Source organism: Podarcis erhardii, assembly GCF_964252035.2.
Source record: "Podarcis erhardii genome assembly, chromosome: 5".
NCBI lineage: Eukaryota > Metazoa > Chordata > Lepidosauria > Squamata > Lacertidae > Podarcis > Podarcis erhardii.
The window spans coordinates 20,497,853-20,520,325 of NC_138509.1; the positions used below are offsets into that span (position 1 = coordinate 20,497,853).

At 43.0% G+C, this 22,473-nt stretch overlaps 1 protein-coding gene and 1 long non-coding RNA gene across 2 annotated transcripts in view; one reads left to right on the forward strand and one right to left on the reverse strand.

Moving 5' to 3' along the window:
• The window catches only part of RASGEF1A (RasGEF domain family member 1A), a 223,333-nt gene that overhangs the window by 124,560 nt on the left and 76,300 nt on the right, over positions 1-22,473 (reverse strand). The window lies entirely within an intron of this gene.
• Positions 1-22,473, forward strand: part of LOC309341660 — a 150,237-nt gene that overhangs the window by 82,629 nt on the left and 45,135 nt on the right. Inside the window, exon 3 of the long non-coding RNA XR_014156509.1 lies at positions 11,436-11,520. This is a non-coding gene — a long non-coding RNA (uncharacterized lncRNA). The remainder of the gene's footprint in view (positions 1-11,435; positions 11,521-22,473) is intronic.

The window sequence follows — 22,473 nt, forward strand, 5'->3', positions numbered from 1 at the left end:
GTAAAGGGGGTGGAGTTGTCAGCCTCTCGGAGGGAGGAGGAACAGGAGAAAACAGAGAGAGGGGGTTGGAGCAAGGTGTTCAGCCGGAAAGGGTAGAGAGTGGAACAGGGGGCAGTATAGAGGACGAAGGAAAGGTCAAAAGCAACGTACGCGCGCCAAGTTCAAACATAGAGGCGCGCGGAAGTGGGGAAAGCTCAGAGGAGGAGCCCGGCCCCAAAGCCAGAAGGAGGGGGCAGGAGGCGGCAGAGGATTCAGCCTCAGGCGAATCCCGGAAAGAGAGAACCCAGGGGGGCAGAAAGACCCTGCGGAAAAGAAAGGAGAGGAAGAGGTGGTCTAGAGCCAGGCTATTAAGTTGGTGTGGAGGAGGGGAGGAGTCAGAGGGGGACTTCGGCGGTCTAACGTGACAGACGTACAGCCACAATGCTGAACTGTGAAAGAAGCAATTATCTTCAATAAACTTTTCCTGTAAGTAAACTACAACGGAGTAAGGTCTCTCGTGAGCTGGGACCCACCTGGGTGGCTGTGACACTATTATTATTATTATTATTATTAATAATAATAATAATAATAATTTTTATTTATATCCCGCCCTCCCCAACCGAAGCCGGGCTCAGGGCGGCTAACAACAATAAAATATTACCACATTCTAAAATCATTTCATTATAAAATTAATTCAAATCAAATTGATGGCAACCATTGGGCTAGAGTTCTGTGAAGATTGCCAAAGGAGGGAGTCAGGCTGTGCCCTGGCCAAAGACCTGGTGGAACAGCTCTGTCTTGCAGGCCCAGCAGAAAGACGTCAAGTCCCGCAATGATAAAGATGAAAAGCTCAAACTTGATGTGATTGAACATATGAATGTCTTGTGACAGAGCATTCCACCAGATGGGAGCCACAGCCGAAAAAGCCCTGGCTCTGGTTGAGGCCAGCCTCACCTCTCTGTGGCCTGGGACCTTCAAGATGTTTTTGTTTGAAGACCGTAAGGGATGATGGGAATTGTAGTCTCAAAGCATCTGGAGGGCCGAGGTTGAGGAAGCCTGACCTAACCCCTGCACAAGTTGCGAATCAACTGTGTTTCTCAAGCACAGTCAACAGAACACATGGTGCATTATGTATTTTTGCAGGCAACCCCCCCCCCCATACCAGGTCCTGCACACCAAGGAGCTTCCAGTCTAAATCTTGACAGTGGGGAAATGATGAAGGGGTGAGGAGGAGAGACAAGAAGTGCATGACTAAGTAAATGCTGTGATACATAATGAGGCCTGGGGAGTACCTGTGTGCTACACAATAACATGTGTAAGACTCCACCACAAATGCTTCCCCTCCTCACCATAAAGCAAAGCTGCGTTGGGAGAAGGGAATTTAGAGCGGAATAGGAGAAGCCGTGTTTAAAGCTACCCCTGACCGTGGTTTCCCTGCTCCAAATTGCCCCCCTGGCTTTCCCCCTGCAGGGTTCAAAACACATGTTTGTGAAAGTAAATGTGTTCATCGGGATTTGGCATAATAAAACTGATATGTATGTAGCGGAGATGCGCCTTTTAGACCATATGGAATACTTTTATACAACTGGAGTATTTGTCAGGGTTAATTTCATTCTCTGATCACGGCTTATTAACAGACATTCATATTGCTGGCTATCATTAAACAGTAGCTTAGGGAAATTAAGAGAGTTTCCTCAGTAAGTAATTAAAAATGGGCAGACTTTTAAATATACGCTTTATGTAGGCTCTCTATAGGGAGAGTTTTATCCTTTCTGAAGCACCCAGTCAGAGCCCCTTAAATATTTCTTCTTCTCTATGCTCTGTTTCATCAGTTTCATTTTGCTGATACAATCACACTTTTGCTTTCCCAATTATGCATGTTATGCACCGAAGCATAATATGTGGGCAAAATCCATACAAAATGAAGCAAAAGTTCATTTGGTTTCAATGGTTAAGTATGTATTTACATTTGTTCAATAAAATCAATTGAGTTTAGGCTTACTAGGGAATAAGCACCACTGAACATGGTGGGGGGCGGGTAGAAAGCTGCCTCAGGTCTAGAGCAGCATTGCCTGCAAGGAATAATGGCATAAAGTTCTGAAGGTCCGTTCTTAACCTGAAACTGTCCTTAACCTGAGGTACCATTTTAGCTAATGTGGCCTCCTGCTGCCGCGCGCAGCCACTGCGTGATTTCTGTTCTCATCCTGAAGCAAAGTTCTTAACCTGAGGTACTATTTCTGGGTTAGCGGCGTCTGTAACCTGCAGCGTCTGTAACCTGAAGTGTCTGTAACCCGAGGTACCACTGTAATAGTATCCCCATTTCAATAAATGTATCTTTTGCCTACCTTCTTTTACCCAAATAAAGAATGACAGTTTGTACATAGCCGTTTCAGTGCCATTACCCCAATCAATGATTTTCCTAACTTGGGACTATTTTCACATCAGCATGCGGTGGAACACTTGTGTATCTGTTGCAGATCCCCTAGGCATTGCAAAAGGTTTTGGAATGCATCATAGGGTGCCCTGTCAACATGGTATGTTGCCCTTAGGCCTATGGGGCTTTGCTATTCCTCTGCATGATCTGAGAGGGCAGCCTAGAATTTCTGCAAGGGCAGAAAAAAATTCCTCCTTCTACATAGACACTAATGGGACAGGAGCCCTTTCCTTCTTTAGTAAGGGTCATCCTAATTAATAGCAGATTTGGGAAAACCTACTACCACAGAATAAAATTTCCCACTGGATTTTTGTAGCCAATTGTTTCATGGAACTTTGTGGATTGATTCTAGTGGGAAAAGGTTCTTGGCTACACCAGGACAAGCAAAAGGCCTCTAGGCCTTGGTGCAACACCTGGATGCTATCATACATCGTACAATCCTTGATGAATCTTGGGAAATGACTCTGCAGAGGTGATACAAAAGACTTCATATGCTGATGAATGCAACTGGGGATGCAAAGGATGGAAAGAATCCAGATTGGAGTCTGCTGTGGGCTTCCGTAAATCCAACCCTGAACCTCAACATCCACTGTTGAATTCTGATTCTCTCCTCCCTCTCTCCCTGAGTATGGAGGCAACCTGCATTAATAGCATGCAATTTGGAAGGTTTTATGTTGGATACTACACAACATGGACTAACAAATTACGGCCTCGTAGTTCAGAGTCTATAGTTTACAACTCCCACTGCAGAAGCATTTTAGTATTAAAGCTTCTTAAATGGAAAAGCAGCAAGCCCCATATTTTTTAAAACGGCAACATTGACAGCTAGACAGAGTAATATGTTGGTGCCATATAGCTTTTACAAGTGGCTCACAAATACAGGAGGGAAGGTGCTGAAAACATAAACTTGGTGATGCTGGGGAGGGAGGGAGGGATTGGAGCCTCCTTCTCCCTAAAGGTTTGTGCCACTTAAGACAAATCCCTCTTGCCTGGAGTTGGCCTGAAAGTATAAATATTTAGAAGGTATCACTCCAAAGCGAGGGTGGCTGGGATGCCTCTGGAAACTTGAGCAAAAAGCAGGTGCGGTCTTACAGATTGGGTTGTTCTTCACCTGTGGCATATATTACAGAACCTTACTCTCCTGCCTTCCTGTGAACATAACAAAACTAAAATCTTCTTAAGCTACTTTAATGCCAGTAATCACTACCAACCTCAAGATATGTCTTACTGCAATTGTTCTTGTGCATTCCTCCTCCTTACCCTGCTTCTCACCTCTTTTTTTGACTGATTGTCAGTCCATAGAATATTGTAAGCTCCTTGGGGCATATATATACTTTTTGTGTGAGTGTCTGGAGGCAGTTGGAGGATAGATGGCGACTAACAGATTGAGGTTGAATCCTGACAAGACAGAAGTACTGTTTTGGGGGGACAGGAGGCGGGCTGATGTGGAGGACTCCCTGGTCCTGAATGGGGTAACTGTGCCCCTAAAGGACCAGGTGCACAGCCTGGCAGTCATTCTGGACTCACAGCTGTCTATGGAGGTGCAGGTCAATTCTGTGTCCAGGGCAGCTGTTTCTCAGCTCCATCCGGTACGCGGGCTGAGACCCTACCTGCCCACGGACTGTCTCGCCAGAGTGGTGCATGCTCTAGTTATCTCTCGCTTGGACTACTGCAATGCGCTCTATGTGGGGCTACCTTTGAAGGTGACCCGGAAACTACAACTAATCCAGAATGCGGTAGCTAGACTGGTGACTGGGAGCGGCCACTGAGACCATCTTGTGAGACCTACACTGGCTCCCAGTATGTTTCTGAGCACAATTCAAAGTGTTGGTGCTGACCTTTAAAGCCCTAAACGGCCTCAGCCCAGTATACCTGAAGGAGTGTCTCCACCCCCATCGTTCTGCCCGGACACTGAGGTCCAGTGCCAAGGGCCTTCTGGCAGTTCCCTCGCTGTGAGAAGTCAAGTTACAGGGAACCAGGCAGAGGGCCTTCTCGGTAGTGGCACCCATCCTGTGGAATGCCCTCCCACCAGATGTCAAAGAGGAAAAAAACGACCAGACTTTTAGAAGACATCTGAAGGCAGCCCTGTTTAGGGTAGCTTTTAATGTTTAATAGACTATTGTATTTTAGTGTTCTGGAAGCTGCCCAGTGTGGCTGAGGAAACCCAGCCAGATGGGCGGGGTATAAATAAATTATTATTATTATTATTATTATTATTATTATTATTATTATTATTATTATTTTATTATATTTTGCTTACACCTAATAATAAAAAATAATAGTAATAATTTTATTATTTATACCCCACTCATCTTACTGGGTTTCCTCTCAGAACCCATGAGTTCTGGGCCAAGCTCTGAAGTAGGAAATAAGCCATGCTGAAGGAAAATTGTGGCGGGGGGCACTTGCAAGGAAGGGTGAAAAACCCCTTCACATCTTTCTTCTGTACAAGCACCGCCTCACCCCTGTATTCACATTATCTCAGCAAACCTCTGTTTGGAAGCCCATGTTTGCCAACACAATGTTTGCCACCCTGCAACACATTGCCCAAGATGTGGATAGCTCAGCTGGTAGAGCATGAGACTCTTAATCTCTAGGATGTGAGTTCGAGACCCACATTGGGCAAAAGATTCTTGTATTGCAGGGGGCTGGACTAGATGACCCTCATGGTCCCTTCCTACTCTGCAAGTCTATGATTCTGTGCTGCAATGGTCAAGCTGGCCCTGGTGGGTATTGATAGCTGCTAATGCAGGTTGAGCAAACACACATTAGTTCTTGTATTGCAGTAAACTGCTTCAGTCTGATGGCAGATTTATAATAAGGAATTCCCTTTCCAATTTGCATTGTAGAACGGACTGCAAAGGCTTTGCCCCTAGAAATACATGGCTATAGCCTCTATTCAGTGAAATCAGAAGTGACACGCTACAAATGGTTTCTAGCTTCAAATTACAAGTCCCCATTACTGTCATCTATGCAAATGTTTTTCGACAGCTGCTCTTAGTAAATCATAAGAGGACGTGAAATCTTCAAGACGGTTTTCATCATTTGTCTATTTTCTTTTCTTCTTTTTAAAATGTTTATAGTCATCGTGGCTTTTCTTTCCCATTTGTCTTGTTGCACTCTGTGAGCACGGTTCAACCTGGAAGGCTAAATTTATTGGTCTGGAAAATGCTCGTCAGAGAGAAATTTGTCACAGCTTAGCCTAAACATTTTGCTTGATGAGTTTTCTCGCAGAAATTGTTGCGGCTTGATGTTTCCTTACATTCCGTTTATATGCGAACTGTGCGCTTAAGACAAAGCTGAAACACATGATCGACAGTCTCGCTGGATGTGCTTTTCTTATGCTGAGCCATGCCTTGTCAGAATGCAGGTGGCAGGTTGTGTGTCTGGATGCTGCCCACCCCTAGGCTATAGTGGAAGAAGCTATACTGCTGATCTGCCCTCCAAAACTCTGACTGGTGCTTAGTGCTGTCCCCACACATCATCACACCTTCACACCAAACATACCTCGTGGATGGAGAATAGAGAGGTGTACGTGAGTGTCTACTGTACAAAGTCCAAACCTGCATGTGTTGTTCTGCCCACTTCTGCCTCCAACCCTAAGAATCATTGGCATTTGGCGCATGGAAGATTTCAGCTATTGGATTGAAGGAAATGAGGCCCTTGGGATGAACAGTGTTTGTCCCCCCCCCCCCTGCTGTTGACAATATCATAGTACAATTTGGTTACCACTGTGATTGGCTTTTGTATATGTACAGTGGTACCTCGGGTTAAGATACCTTGGTCCTGCATACCTGAAGGAGCGTCTCCACCCCCATCGTTCACTGAGATCCAGTGCGCCAAGGGCCTTCTGGCAGTTCCCTCACTGAGGGAAGTGCAGCACAGGCTCCTTCTGAGCATGAGAGGAGCAGTCACTGGCCACTGAAGGCACACCATGCTGGGCTCCATGCTTGGTCTCCTCCTGATGATGCATGCGCTGGGTGCATGACATCAGGCACGTGATGTGACACCAGGTCCACTCAATCTGGGGTGCAATTCAGTACCTCTGCCCTGGGATCAGGTTGAAGGAGCCAGCCAAGTGCTTTCAGTAATTCCCTCTTTCTGTGCTTGCGCACCGATTATGATGCACTAATTTCATGAGAGTTGTACTTGCGTTGAGAAAATGAGGAGGAGGCAAGAAACCTCACCATCAGTTTGTTAATTAGGAGTTTGCTCAGTTCACGTCTGAGGTGGCGGCTTTGAACCTATGATAAGCTTAGCAAGTAATGTACTAAAGTTAAGTGCATTGCCATGCAGGAAACCCCCTTAAGTAAGTGCTTGTACCCTTGTTAACTGACAGCTCAGACTTGAGAAAGCCAGCATTATGGCAAAAGCACCATTAATAGCACTGGGATAACCTTCTAATCCCTCTGCACATTTCTGGAAACAATTCTTTAGAAGACTCCAGCTGTCAGTCTAGGTCTGTCAACGTAAGATGCCAAGACAGAGAAGGTTAGATGTGTGGTCATTTATTTATTTTTGAGGAGGAGAGGAGGGTGAGGAATAACAGAAACCTACCAATTATTCAATGTCTTACTATAGGCTGAATTTGACATTAGCGACCAGCATCAAACTGAACGTTGCAGCTTTGGTTATTTAACCAGCCCAGCCTAATTTGGTGTGTTTAATCAGTTAATATATCCCCCCTTTTGTAAACAATTTACATCCATAGCAGCTTCCATTTAATAAAATGAAATAACACCAATAACTGAATAATTTTAAATGAATAAAAACGCCATTCAAAACTTTTGCAGTTGTAACTGCAAACTATAAGAGCAACATATAAAACCATTTCAAAGAGTGGTAAAGCCCTTAAATAAGTGAGTAAACATTGTGCAATGGATCAGACCAATCAAAATTCATAAAAGTATATTAATTACAACAGGCTTTCTCTAGAGTAGGGCCATGTCTAAATCCTGAATCAAATTGGCCAGATTTGTACCAAATCTGAATCACATCAAAGCTACATACCAGGCTCAGTGGACCCACCAGATACATATTAGGCTCGGTGCCGATATCTAGACCTCAAAACAGTCTCTGAAAAGGTCAACCAGATGTCTCCAAAGTGTTATTAATGACAACACCAGGGTGTGGGGAGGTGGAAAGCTGGATTTCACTAATTGGGAGATGCTGCACAGTTTGGCGTGATGTTGCTCCTGGCCACACTGTGTCTCCCATCAGGAGAGGTTACCTGGACCAACACAGCCTGGTGGGCAAATGTTGCATTGGGAGGACGGCAATGCAACAGTCGTCACATATGCAATGCACTCACTGTGTGCATGGCACCAGCCCCTCCCCCCAATGTTAGGTGCAACTCAGCACTAGTGGGTGTAATAAAATCACCAAATTAGAAGGCAGGGGGAAATGCAAAAGGGAATGCCTGTTGGTACGAATGGAAAAGACAAATGTAGCTAATCGTAAATCCAAATAAATGCAGATGTAAACTTCTCTGGTTTAATTCAAATGGGGAGGGGAGGTGGATTGACAGCTAAATTCTGCTCAAATGTGGATAAGCCTTTAAAATCAGAAATCTAGTTCTTGCAGAGGTGGTAAACCTATCTCTTGATAGTAACCACTTCAGAGAACAGGTATGGGTTCACATGATAGAATTCTCCCTCACACAAACCAAGATTCCTGGACATGGAAAAGTAGCATGTTTATTTTGCTGATCATCTCAGAAAAACATCTCTGTGGCTCTACTTTGGTTTCACTTCTTCCCATTATGACTTTTGCAGTTGGATTTTTGGCAGCGGGTTATAGGCATTTGCAGGCAATCTGCAGCTCCTCTGAACCACATAGACAGACACACAGCTGTGATTCAGCAAGCCATAGTCTTTGAACTGGAACACTACTAGGGAACTTTTTTTTTCAAAAGTCTTGCCAAGGTTTGTGTCTGCCCTGCTGTGCCAATGCTGGTTAGTGGCCTAGCTAGAACTACCTTAGGGTATCTTTTGTTTGCATGGCCGTATTTTTCCATACATCCCCAACAGGAACTATGATTGCTGCTCTTTTCATCTGGCTGTCAAATGTTTGCATCCTGCAGTTACCTTGAATATCCCCTCATTATTTCCCAGCCATGCGTACAGTTCAACATTGAGCCACACATATTTGTCTCAAATGTATGCATTGTGTTTTGTAGTTGCTCTCCCTCTTGAAAACTGATGCATATTTAGAAAAACACATTGTGTTTATAAAAATACTCAAAGCAATTGGCAATGAAAATTAAAAATTAAAAGCTAAGAACAACAATGAAATGTGCATACCATAAATATTTAAGTTAAACCGCCATTACAACCAATAACTAAGGAACTTGACAGCAATAGCTGGGGAAAGCTCTTGAGAACAAAAAGTCTCCATGTGTTGTTGAGAAGAACATAAGGAAGTAGTTTGCTGAAATGCCCTTTTTAGAACGTTGTGCGAAACTTCCTATGTATCTGTATTTTCTGCTGTTACAAATTGAGTTTTACTGAAACTAAAGGTGGTTTGAAACAAGACAACTTCAAACCATGGTTCATGAAGATGTTTTGCTTAAACCAAATTCAGATTCATCTAAGGAAATAAAGTGGTATTTGGGTGCTTTTGGCCTCTAAAATAAGTTTGTGGTATGCTTTTGTAGGCAAAGATCGAACCAATCCATTGTAAACTGCTTAGTAAACCATTAATAGAAGATTGGTACTTGTGGTTTTTTTTGTTGGGGGGGGGATGGCAAAGCAGTGGCAGGCAAAATAAAATAAAATATATGTACGAAGATGTGGGTTTCATTTGTTTCTGGGAAAAGGAAGATGGGGAAAGGTGCATTCTGGTGAATGTGATTAAGTTCTTGCCCCCCTCTGAACTCTGTAAAATACATCACAAAAGATGTCTCTGCAGAAGTCAGTCGGTTCACTGCACGAGAACAATGCATAATGATTGCTTTTCTGCTATTATTGTTAACATCAACATTCATTTATGCACAGCGCTTTGTCAATAGAATGCTTTTCGGAATCAACTGACAAACTAGAGCTGGTCAAATTGGTGCTGCTGTTACTGGTTTGGCACACGTCTCCCTCACCACCCCTGGTGTACGTTCAATAGGGAAATAATAGTCTCCTCTCAGGTTGCTACCTAATTTCAGCAAAAGCAAAATTCACAGGGAATTTGGGAGGTTCTGTTTTGGCAAAGCACCTGTCATTTTCATTTGAAGCTGAAACTTTGAGATCATTGAAATTGTTCCTGAGCAGTGCTATTTTTCCAGAAAAAGAGGTGCCGGAACTCACCACAAACGCTTCCCTTGTTCTCTTATAATGACAATGGTGTCCACCTGAGAGGTGCCAGAGCTGAGTTCTAGCAAGCTCCAGCTGAAAAAAGGCCCGGAGATTTCTGCAGCTTGACCCTCCCACCTTCTCCTGTGGTGCAATTCAGTACAAAGTCAGCTATGCTGCCCGAAGCAATAGCTTCACCTTGCCTAATGCCTGGGCTGTCCCTGCTGGAGATACACTGGATATATCAAATGATGCCTCCACCTGGTGTCAGGTATGAGTGTGGCTGCTATTATTGTGTGCTGGTCATGCATGTGGCTTTGACATGGAGGCGCTAGCTCACACGTCTGATGCTTCCATGCAATTTCAGCCTGGTCTTACAGCTGTCAATAACCCCATGCAATTCCAGGGAAGCTACAAACCATTTGAAGTGTCCCTGTGCCAGTTTATTTACATGCTCACACGAGTGACCTTATTATAGTCATTAGTGTTGTTTATTTCGTTATTTAGGGTACTAACACGATCCATCCAGGAAGTTACAAGTGGTAATAATATTTTTAAAGGAGAGGGCTGGCACTCGTGTCTGAAATGTTGGAGAGCCATTGCCAGTCAGTGTTGACATGGCCAAACTAGAGGACCCATTGGTCTGACTCAGCGTAAGGCAGTTTAATATGTTCCCATGGAAGGAGTGGCTTATGATAGCATTTAGGACCTTGTCTATTGAACCCAGAACTTTGCATTGTGCCTGAAACCCCAAGCAAGGTGTATTCACTTAGGAAGTCGGAATTCAGGGAGTTAGTGCTGCAAAAAGTGCAGCAGCCTCCAAACTGTCTTCGAAGTTAGTCATGAATATAGTATCACAGGAAACTTATCCATGAGATTATGGATTATTTATTTAGTCATCATTTATTGATTTCATAAAAATTATATACCGCTGGATGGTAAAAAAAACAACTTCAAAGTGGTTATGTTTGCCTGTTTCTCATTCCTGGCCACCATTCTAACCTGCAATTCTAAATGCAATGTTGCAGTAAGAGGAAAAGCTTTCTGATCCTACCTCTTTGCCATTGATGGTTATTTCAATTCTCCTAAAATTAATTAATTCATTAATTCACCTGGATTTGGCTTTAATTTGGTTGCCCTCATCCAGGCCCCTGCAGTTTTCAGATATGCAATCATCTTTCCATAAAAGAAAGATTAGTGCATGTTTCAAGTGTGAGCAGCTGCTGTCTAGCACCCTTTCCTTTGGAGTAAAGGTGTTGATAACGCCAGGTGTCAAAAGACCAAGCTTCTCCTGGCTGGTTTTCAGCAGCCAGAATTGGGCCTGGGCCCAATTTGCACGTAGTCAGTTCCCAGTAGACTGACTGGGTTCACTGTTTGCTTGAACTTGTCCTCCCAGTGCTCTGTTAATAGCTGATTTCCAATAAAATATTCACAGAAAGGAAAATCCTAAGCTTGTGAAAACTGAGGAGGAATTCTAAAAAATATCTTAACAAGTATTCAGGACAAATTGTTCACATTCTTTGCTTAGCTCCATAGAATTAGTGTGCTTGCTTTGCAACTTCTCACTGGTACTGTATGATTTCAATGCTTGATAAATATGTTTTGTCTTCTGCTAATCCACCCGCCATTTTGTGTGACTAGACTTCTAAATAGGTTGAAGTAAGATAACCTACATTGTTTGAATAAGAAAATGTTTTCTTACATTTGTTCTATTTAAGAGGCTTTCGTGATGTTTCTTACAGGTTCTTCAAAAGCAGAAAGGAATCAATGGGCAGATGTGATGCTTGCAGAGACAATATGTTGCAGAATATAGATGTCTCAGCGAAAGTACAGTAAGTGGAAACTGTTGAACAAAGGCTTTCCCTAACGAAGAGCTGATATCATTCACACAATTATTGCCATCACAGTTGTGCCTTAGGTGAAATTAGAAGTAAGCCTATTGGCTGCTCCTCAGGAGAAGCATCTGAGGAATTTTAGAGGAACCAAAACAGTTTTGATAAAATGAATGCAATTTCTGAGAGGGGTTTTGCACATGCCTGGTCAAAATGTGTTGCAGCGTACTGTCTATTCTTTAATATATTTATGAGAATCTATTTGGTTATTTACAGCTTGTGGCCAAGGTTGCCATCCATCAGCATGTAACACTAGTGCTGAGGGAAATGCGCCGGCTGCCAATATGCTACTGAGCCAAATTTAAGGTCTTACTATTATATAATTAAATAACTTAGGGCCAGATCATCTGAGACCTCTCCTTATCCCATATATACTTGCCTGCTCACTGTGATCACATGACCATTCTTTATAGCCCCAGATACACTGCAGTGGCAGGGAGTTAAGTTTTGTCTTATGGATCAGGCCACTCATTTTGTACTGAACAGCACTCATCAGTTCCAGAAAGTGGTCAGAGGCTAGAAAACTCCCTTGTCCTCATCCCCCAATTTAATGTTGAGAGAACAAGACTAAGAAGTAACTCAGAATTGTCCCTTGGATGTGTTTGATCTCTGAGGCCTCTGCTTGGCTCAGCCTGCCCCAAGGTTGCTCCTATCTGTTTTGATAAATTTTTATTCTTTTGTTGTAACCCTTACTTCAGGACCAGGGACAGTTCTAGCTTCTTTATCACTGATGTCAGTGGTATTTCCAGGGCCAGGCTGTTCACTGACCTTGGTTTTATGTAACTGGCAGATGGAAAATCGGAAGACCTTGTTCTTTATTGTTTCTTGTTTGTTTTCCTTTCCTTTTTTCCTTTCTCTTTTTTCTTCTTGCTTCTCTTTCTCTCTTCCTTTTCTTTTCTTCCTCCCCTTTCTTTCTTCATTGATGTCCTCTACTTGGGGCCTTTATTAGGGTCCAGGGATTGTACATTCATGGGGGTGGTAGATGGTTGATGGAGGGCCTGGGGTAGAAGGCAGAGAAACATTGGTCTCCCCGGGTGGGGGGCTGGGAGGAGAAAGGAAAGATCCCAGATAAGACCTGGGAGGGACTGTTACCTTCTGTGGGTTGTAAGGGTTAAGAACAACCTTTAAAAGAGGACCCCATATTTTAGCTTTGCATTTTGTAGCTGTTTTTGTTTATTTACATCTTTTCCCCCATAATGTATCATGAATAAATAAATAAATAAAATCTTAACACCCCCCCCCCCCAAAAAAGGGGTTCATTGCCCTTGGTTGGCTTTGAGACTTTAATACAAATTGGAACCTCTATCACTAGTTTCTGGACATTTCTTGTAGATGGGAGTTCTGCACTTTTAAATGAAAAATAGTCTCTCTAAATGTAAATTAGTTTTTTTGTATTCTGTTTGTATTCTTGGTTTTATCGTTAGACAACTCTTATCTTCATTAAGGAGTTGTTTATTTCTGTGTATTAATTAAAAAGGCATTAATATGCATATGGATATAAAAACACTTGGTGAATGATAGCAAAAGTTCTCATATTCCCCTTGGAGTATGCATTATAAGCACAATTCTTTTAAATGTTTCTTAGTCGGGCATTATTTATTACCCTAAACTTAAGACAAAGGGAGAGTGCTAAGGCTGATTATCGCTTGGGTGTTCTTCAGTGCTAATTGAGTTATTTAACTCAATTGCTATATGTCATCTTTTTAATAACTTAAAAATCAACTCCTGTGGATATTCTATTTTTTTTAACAGTCTAAACATATGGTCTTTTAAAAATCTGGCTCTTTGCTATACACATTTTAACATAATAATTAACTAGCTGACGCACAAACACACTCTCTTAGGCTTTGCCTCATCTATTCTGTATGTGTGCCTTGCTTTTCTTTTCATTGTGTCCTCCCTAAAAGAGGGCATGTGTTGTGGTGAGACCTGGAGACCGACCTCCTATGTTGTGGGTGGGTAAGATTGGATAGCCTCAATACCCGATTGGTAGGTCCCTCAATGTTGGGTTTAATCTGGCCAATAGGGTGCAGTCCTAACGGATGAAGGGACCTATATAAACCCATGCACGTGACCCAGAGCTTCCTCCTTTGGCTCATGCATTCGGAACACCCACCCACCCACCTCTGCCTACTTTTAGGGCATTTTTTGCACTTGACCTTGCTATGCCGTCGTGTGTCGTTGGGACAGGGGCACAGCAGGAATTTCCCCACTTGGCTGATTGGCTGTTGCCATTTGGTTTCGCCTGCCACGTAGCAAATTCTCACAACTTGTAAGGTTGTGGATAGGCACTGGTTCATGTGATAGGGGTGGGAGAATAGTCTTGCCATCCCTATGTGAAAGATATTCCGTTAAAGGAATCCAGGGACGCAACTGATTTGGTCAACCCCCGAGAGGGGGTTGTGCCCATGTCTGAGTTTGGGGGAAGCATCTGGGGTGTGAACATAGGCTGTTCCCAGCTTCTTGCCTACCCAGGTGTTCACCCTTGGCTGACCTATGCTGGTGCCCTGGGTCAGCGCTGCCTGCAACGGTGCAGGGAGCTAGTCGAACCAGAGCCTATGCAACCACTCACTTTCTGTAATCAATAAAGTTGTGGCCTAAATTCTGCCAAAAACCAAAACTAAAATTTGAGTCAAATGTGTCTTTATTTAGCGGGGAGGTCTCTGGGTCTGAACACGCAACAACAGGAAAAAAACTTCAAAGGATACACATTACAAGTAAATTTCCATTGTCCTTTCCCATCCCTCTCTGCTCCTTCCACCCCTTTTGAATGGATCAACTCATGGTTTGGGGTGGAGATTTAACCATAGTTTCCCAATCAACAAACCCTGGAAGTTCTGCATTACAGCACATGGGGTAAGGACTGAGAAGAAGGAAGTATGCTAGTGAAATCTCATCCTTGGCCCAGTAAAGCATGTTTTATTGGGCTGAGTTTGCTATGTCTTAGCTGAGCATTTATAGATATATTCCCAGTTATAACATTCAGTGAACCAACCCATTTTATACATACCGTATGTTAGCACTGTCTCTTTACTGGCTAAATACAATATAATAACGCATCTGCCCATATTACTATTTATTGCCTTGATGGCATGTAAGACCCAGCACATAAGAGCACTCTGTGCAAAGGCTTCCAGGTGCAAATTTGATTGAATACAAATAACCTCTAAATGGGAAGAACTGTGATTAGCCTGAACTTTGATTGCTAATATATTCCAACATCACAGTTTCCTACAAAAACGATGAAGAAACTAATCAGGTTTGAATTACTTCTGCTTTACAAACAAAAAACAAAAACCCTGTAAAAAACCCAAACCCTGTTACAATTGGGAGAGTAGATGAAAGATGTGTGCCACAAATCACTTAAGCCAGAGGTTTTGCACTCATTCATTTAAGGGTTGCTCTCTGGCAGCCTGGTTATATGAGGGCAAGCTACTCAGCATTCCAGTCTACCTTCATATTCTGTGGTTCATACTATCCCATTGTTTGCTTGCTGAGCTCTATCTCCAGTAAGCTGCTGTGGTCCCAGCAATGGGGTATATATTTCTCTCTCTCAAAATAATTTTATCCAAATCAATTTAGAAGGAGAAAGATCATAGATATAATAACAGAAAATTAAAAACAAGACACAAAACAAAAAAGAAGTCCATCTGCTATGTTCTGCCCCAGATCAACTTTCCAAAACTCTTTCAAGGGCAGCCCCCTCACCCCAAATACATTGCTGTAGTTCAATAATGAGGTGGCAGAAGTTTGAATGACAGCTGCCAGGTCCTAATTGCTGTGAAACATAGCACTATCACTTTGATGTCTGTTGGTGCTCTGTGGGGGTTGTTTGAACTACAGTTGTTGGCACTCATGTTTTGGATGAGTGTTTGTGGTTTTTTAGTTGCAGTGTCTCCTCAGGGCATTGGGAACACTTGTTCCTGTTGTAGGTAGGATACCATGCCATCCATAGCATGACTTTTCCCTGCCCTTCTTGGGGTGGCTTTCCAGATCTGCTTGAAAGTGTGTTTTGTAGATTCTGCTACTAGTTTGTGAGAAAATCAGGGCTTGAACTGCCCCCTCTAGGTGTGCTTGGAAGAAAGCTGGGTATGCACATAGAGAGCTACGTTGTGATAGTTCAGTTGGTAAGAGCATGAGACTCATAATCTCAGGGCTGTGGGGTTGAGCCCCATATTGGGCAAATGATTCCTGCATTGCAGGGCGTTGAACTTAGATGACCCTTATGGTCCCTTCCAGCTCTATGTTTCTATGAAATGAAGCTACCTTACTGTTGAGTTCCATCAACACCAGCCAGCATGACCAATGATCAGGGATGATCAGAGCTGTAGTCCAAAAAATGTGGATGGCACCAGACTAGTCTCATCTAACTGGAAATACCTGTTCAGGGTCTCAAGAAGGGGTCTTAATAGCTCTGCTGAGACCTTTTTGTTGGAGCTGGCAGAGATAGAACCTGTGAGATTCTGCATACAAAGTATCTGCTCTGTCCCTGAGCTGTGGTGCCTTGGGATGAATTGCCTTATATTTTGTGAAGCTTTTTAAAAATATATATATATAGGTGGTTTTTCTTTTCTTTTAATAGAATTTATTTATTTGTCCTATAGGCTGAAATCACTGATAGTAAAGGGCCACATGGAGACAGAAGAGAGCATAAATCAACAGATGATAACTCACTTATTGATTGTTGCTTTGCTGCACAGAGTTGCTTGAATTAATTTGTTGTTCAAGTTGACTTTTCAGGACTGGCCCTACCATTAAGCAAAGTGAGGCAACTGCCTCAGGCAGTAATGCTGAGTGGCAGTAGGATATTTTCCCTGAGCCCCCTTGCAGTACCTTTCTATTGGAGGACAGGGCTGTGTGTGCCATGCAACCTGTAACGCACCCTGTAACTAGTCTTTTTTCTCATGTGCCCCTATAGAAGTAAGATTCATTTTCCCTGAAATTTACTGCATGGGAATTCTAGGAATCCCAGATAGACTGCAATCTATTGTGGCAGCTCTCCCATCTATCAGCCGTTGCACTGACTGCTGCTCTGGAGTGACTTTGAAAAGTAAATATCTTGAATTCATCAAGAAGTTTCTTTCACTGCCACCTTCCCTTCTATTACAGCTTTGATAGAACAGCAGCCCTAGAGATCTGTAAAAGGCACTAAGTTTCCGGGATGATGAATTGAACAAGGCAAAAGTACATCAAAACCACAGCACTCTGAGGGGAGCATGCTGAGAAGGGGTGGGGTGGAATAGAATGCTGGTGGGGGCAATGAAAGAATATTTTTATGGTCTATTTGAGTTGCTTATTGTTTCTGTACTGAATGATGAAAAGGATAAAATGGATCAAAATATATGAAGGTGAGCAAAACACGGTGACAAGCTTTCTCTGCATTTGAGATTTGCAATATGCTTAACAAGTAATTTCGGTCACAGGTGGTATGGCTCTGTTTGTGTTTTGTTTGACTTAACACCAGCAAAGGGGCCACTCTTTCTTTTCCTTCTGATTTTTCTCTTACCAAGCACTTCAGCCTTTTCAACAGGACTTATTGGAGTGGTTCGCCTCTCGTAAAACAGCGGCCTTCTTTACATTAGGCAGCTCTTTCTTAGCTTTCGTTATGCCCCAGGGTGTGGCGATGGATTTGAACTTGTAATGTAGTAGGCAGCTGAATGGTTTGAAGGGTAGCGTCATTAATTAATTAATTAAATTTCTATACCACCCTTCATCCATGGCTCACCATGCAGTTTACAATATGAAAACACATACCATAGTAAAAACAAAAAAAATACCACCCCGGTTTAAAAAGCTATAGATGGTTTAATTCATCTGGCATGTCTTCTTTTTGAGAAACCCATTCTGATTCTTAGTGACCATAGCATCCCTTTCCAAGTGCATGCAGACCAACCATTTAATTACCTGTTCTTGGACCTTTCCAAGTATCAATGTCAAGCTGACTGGTTAGTAGTTACCTGGATCCCACCCACCCCCCACACACTCTGTTTGGAAGATGGGGACAATCTGCAGGGACCTTACCCGTTCTCCAGGTAGTCTCAAATATTATAGACAGAGTCTCGGAGTCTTTTAAATTGTTTTTAACTCTTCCAAACCTGAATTCATTCTGAACTTTGGCCCGCCTGACCTTCTCCCTGCAACTTGTGAATGCTCTTCTTTTGTGATTTCTCCTTTCTTCCATTTCTTATCCATTCTTATACATCAGTAAAGTTCTATGAATTGTTACTACAGTTATTTGCTACTCTGCAACTATTTCTTTTATTTGAAGAACATATCTGAGCATGTGATTTCCCCACCAGATTGAACCCCCACTGGGTTTTTCCTTTTTGGGGCCAAATGAACATCATCTACAAGGAACTGATTGGCCACGCCGCCGCCACGTGATTTCTGTTCTCATCCTGAAAAAAAAGTTCTTAATCCGAGGTATTATTTCTGGGTTAGCGAGGTCTGTAACCTGAAGTGTATGTAACCTGAAGCGTATGTAACCCGAGGTACCACTGTACTGTCAACAATCTTTTTCAAACTGTGAACTTTGGGTCAACCCCCCCCCCCCAATTTTACCACATCATTTATTTGATGATACGGTAACCCTCTTATATTTTCTTCTCCTTTACTTAGGATTTATGTACAGAGCCTCCTTATTTTTATGTTTATTTGCAAGAAAGAGAGAGATAGACAGATCAGCAAGTATGGCCAGTGAATGCAATATAAGGCACAAAAATCTGGTCTTCCACCCTCACCCCAGACTTTCCTTAATCTTGACATTGTTTACCACTGTCAATTCAGTTTTCCAGCCAGCTGTTTGTTTTATTAGACTGACCTCCTTCTATCTTTTGATTTACCTTGTTCTGTCAGGTAAGCAACACTAGAACCAATAAAATCCAGATTTTGTCAGGTTTCATCCAGGCCCATCAATAATTTGCTGGGTTCTCCCCCTACCATTAATCTTCCAGGCTCCTTCAGGCTCTCCATGGAACCTGCTTCTGCCCTGGCTCTGCCTGATTTGGTTCTACCTGTGCCCACCCTCGAGTTATTAGTAGTCTTTTTAAAATGGAGAGCAGAATGATTCACATGTTGTACCAGTAATGTGCTGTCAGTGACACAGGAGATGGAACAAGAGTGGACTGTGATGTGACGCCAGGCTTAGCAGACAACGTTTGAAGTAGAAGCCCCCGTGTTTGATATTCTACACTGGTAACAGAGGCTCACTCATTTCTGACTGTCCAGGATGCAAATCCTAAGATACAAGTTCTTCCTCCTGCAGAGTTGCCAGTAAGCCAGTTTCGTACTGGTCTGTAGACTAACCAGTAGTAGAGTCCAAAACACCAATAGTGGTAGATTTTGCCTGGCATCCATGGCCTGTTCTCTGGTTGTGGGTGATTCCATTCCACTCTCTAGCTTCTTCCATGGGTGGGACTGGGGATGCAGTATATTTTAAATAAAAATGTGGACGCCAGTTATCATTGTGTTCAGCCATTGTTGTTGTTGTTTTAAAAAATAAATGCTTTTGACTGAGGATGGAGTTATGCAACCCAGTTGTTCAGCCTAGGTTAACATTTTCAGGTAAGCTAAGGTCTTGTGAACGGTCCAGCCTGTGTCCAGATTATAGCAGTGACCTATGTTCTATTTGCCTATGGCTGGGCAAAGTTCTGAGTAATCAATCCTCCAGGAAGGTTCTTTAATTTTTTTCAGAGATTGGAGTGTAACCCTGAAAATTGCCTTTGAGAATTCTCATGGTTTAGCCCTCTTCATTGTTGCCTTTCTCCATATTATTTTAACATTAGCATTTACCAAGGCAACGGGGAGACCACTTGACAAGAAGCCGACTACTCTGGCATACTGTATACCTCATCAAAAGTATTTGTGCCTTTTACCTAAAGCCATGACTCACCTAGCAACAAGCTTATTATGCAGTTTTCACAAACCCCGGGAAAGCTGTGGAGGGGGGGGGACCCCACACACTTATTTTGAAAGAGGACCATTTTCACAATTTGCAGAGATTTATTATTATTATATGTGAATTATTTCATTCCTGATTGAAAAGCGTGGTTCTCCCCCCCCGCCCGCCCCAAGTTGCTTGGCAACTAACTGAAGGCAAGTGGGACTGAAATTGGAATTTGAACATATTATAGTCTTTTTGGTTTCCCTTTCAAGTGGTAAGCAGAGCAGTGAATTCTGAATCCCTGGCTAATTAGTACCTCTCTATGTAAAATGGGCCAGTGTATTGCCAACTGGATTATCATGGGGAGTGAGGATGTTACCTCTGGGTAACTATTCAGGTGAGGAGATGACAGCAAATTGTGAAGGCTGGCTGGCTGGCTAGGAGAGAGCGTCCCACATGCATACACAGACGGACTCTGCCAGTGAAATTCCTTATTTTCAACTCCCCTGCTGTTCTGCTTATCAGTCTTCCTAAGCAGTCTGCTCATCATCTTGAGCTGGGTGGTAGGAGAAAACTGCCAAGCACATTTCTGAAAGCACCAGTGTAGAACCACCCTCTCGGGTTATGTCACATCTGAATAAATTGTGACCCACCAAACAAATGCAACCTCCCAAAACAGTATTTACTGAGGTCTTGATAGGCTGCAAAATGGTGTTATCTTTTGGGGTGAGGTTTCCCTAAACCCTAGTAATTAACAATTGGAAGGATTTTGATTATCTGGGATGTGAAGGGAGAAATACAAACTGCAGAGGAATTCCTGAGCTTGCATACGCAAAATGACCTGGTCAAGCTTAGGACTATTATGAAACAATACAAAGCCATTGGCAATACAAGAGAATTGTCCTTCCCCTGTGCCCTGAGGTATGAATGGAAACTGGAGATTTGGAAGGTTGCCAGGGTAATTGGGTGCGAGGTGACAGCAAAAGAGAGTCTGTTTGCAAGGTGTGCTGGGTAGAAGAAGGGAAGACTAGGATCCATCTTGGGCAGGCTGGCTGAAGGCTGGCTGGGACAAATGCCTTGGACTCCATGGCTGCACAGCTGTGGGGGACAAGCCCCTCTTGAAATGACCCTGCTGTAAGATCTGGACTCTCTCCATGGAGACTGAAAGTGTAAATAGGTGAATAAACCATATTTCTTAAAGCTATGACAGTATCTCAGTTCTCCAATGGAACACAGACCCTGGGGAGCACCTGGAACCCCCTGGAGCCTTGCAGAGAGTGAGGGTGGCATCCAACTTTTGTAACAATATGGAGAGTGCAGCCTTTCAGGGACGTTTCTATGAACTGCTTCAGACTGAAAAGACAAGAGGGTTTGCAGGATCTAGCAGCCCACAACATCCCACTGCTGCTTGGCCTGAAAGCAGTTGAGCCTTTGTGAGCAGTTCAACTGTGTGTTTGTGCAAAGGCACGAGGGTTTTGCAAGCTTTCAGTTCAAGTGCTCACAAAAGCTTGAAAGCAGCTGCTTTCCCCATATTGGATTCCTACATAGGGCTATGTTCTACAGGGAAGGAATTAAATCTCAGAATGAGGAGTCAGAAGCAAGGAAGACAGCTATTTTCCATGGAGGGCAGCCCTGACCTCCTCTCCACAGTCTAAACTTCAAACTGCCCTGCAGTTGAAATGGTGAATCTGCCATTTTAAAACATGGTTATGTGAACCAGTCCTTGGTGAGAACAGCACTGAGAGCATTTTAAGAGTTTGTTTCAAATGAGGCAACAATTCATATGGAGACTGTTACATTTTACATGAAATCCAATTGATAAACTTCAGCTGATGCTCTTTTGAGCATTCCTCAAAATCTCTCGTGTTTTGCTGAGCAAGAGCCAGCAGGTTCACCTCACACTTTAGTTTGTCACTGAATGCTGCCTAAAACAAAGATGTGCAAAATGCCCTGGAGGAAGTTTCCTTAGCCTTGTTGAAATCAATTCTGGCTTCTCTCAGAATTCCTCAGATCTCTTCTTGCCCCAGCAGGAAGCTGCAAATGCATCACAGTGTTTTGCTTCAAATGAGTTTGAGTGGCAAACTCTATCATAATGCCTTGCAAATCTTTGACCCTTTCGTTTGTGCTTCATAAGAGCAACTTGGGCCATAATCCATTTGCCCATTACTGTAACGATTTTCACCCATTCCCCCCTAGTTAGTTGGTATAAGGAAATCGGTTTGGGGTCAGCAAAAGATTTGGCCCAATACAGTGGAGTATGACGCCATTAAGTCTTGCTCCTAAACACTGCCAGCAAGAAGAATTGCCTCAGGGAACCTAGTGATAACACGGTTCATTGCTTATCTGATGTTATGTTGTCTCCCTACAGTCCTTCTTGCTGTGCAGAACAAGAGCTATGCTTAATTTGCCTGACACATCTCCTCGACTGGGGCCAGGCGCAAGCAAGTGAGCAACAGCCATGTTGCATCCCTACACTTGGAATCTGTAATTTCCTAGCCTTGAGACTTCACTTCACTTTGTGAATAAGTGACTTTGCTCCCTTTAGAAGCTTTTGGCTAATTAATCATGGTTGCAGAGTGCTGTTGCAGGCAGCTTGTTATAACATTTGATTAATAGCAAGTGCTGATTTGGGAATTGTGGAACAGTGAGCAAGACCACATCTGGCAAGGCATGACAGTTACTTACTCCTTCACAAGATGAGTTTTTTCTTTTTGTCCCTGAGTGTTTTGCTCTGCGCTGCTAAGACTCAGAATGAAGATGCTAACCCATTTTCCCAGGAGGTGTTGAGTTCAAAGGTTTTTGGGGTTGTTGTGCATAAAATACATTTATAACACTTATTAAACTGCAAAGCCAATCAGATTTGGCTATGTGTTGATGCCATTTGGGTTAAAAAATGATGGCAGTGCAAATGAAGAAGCAAACATCTTTGCAAGGAGTACTGAAATTATGACCAACAATTGCATTTTTCAGCATCACTGAAAATATTTAGAAAAAAAAGTAAGTTTT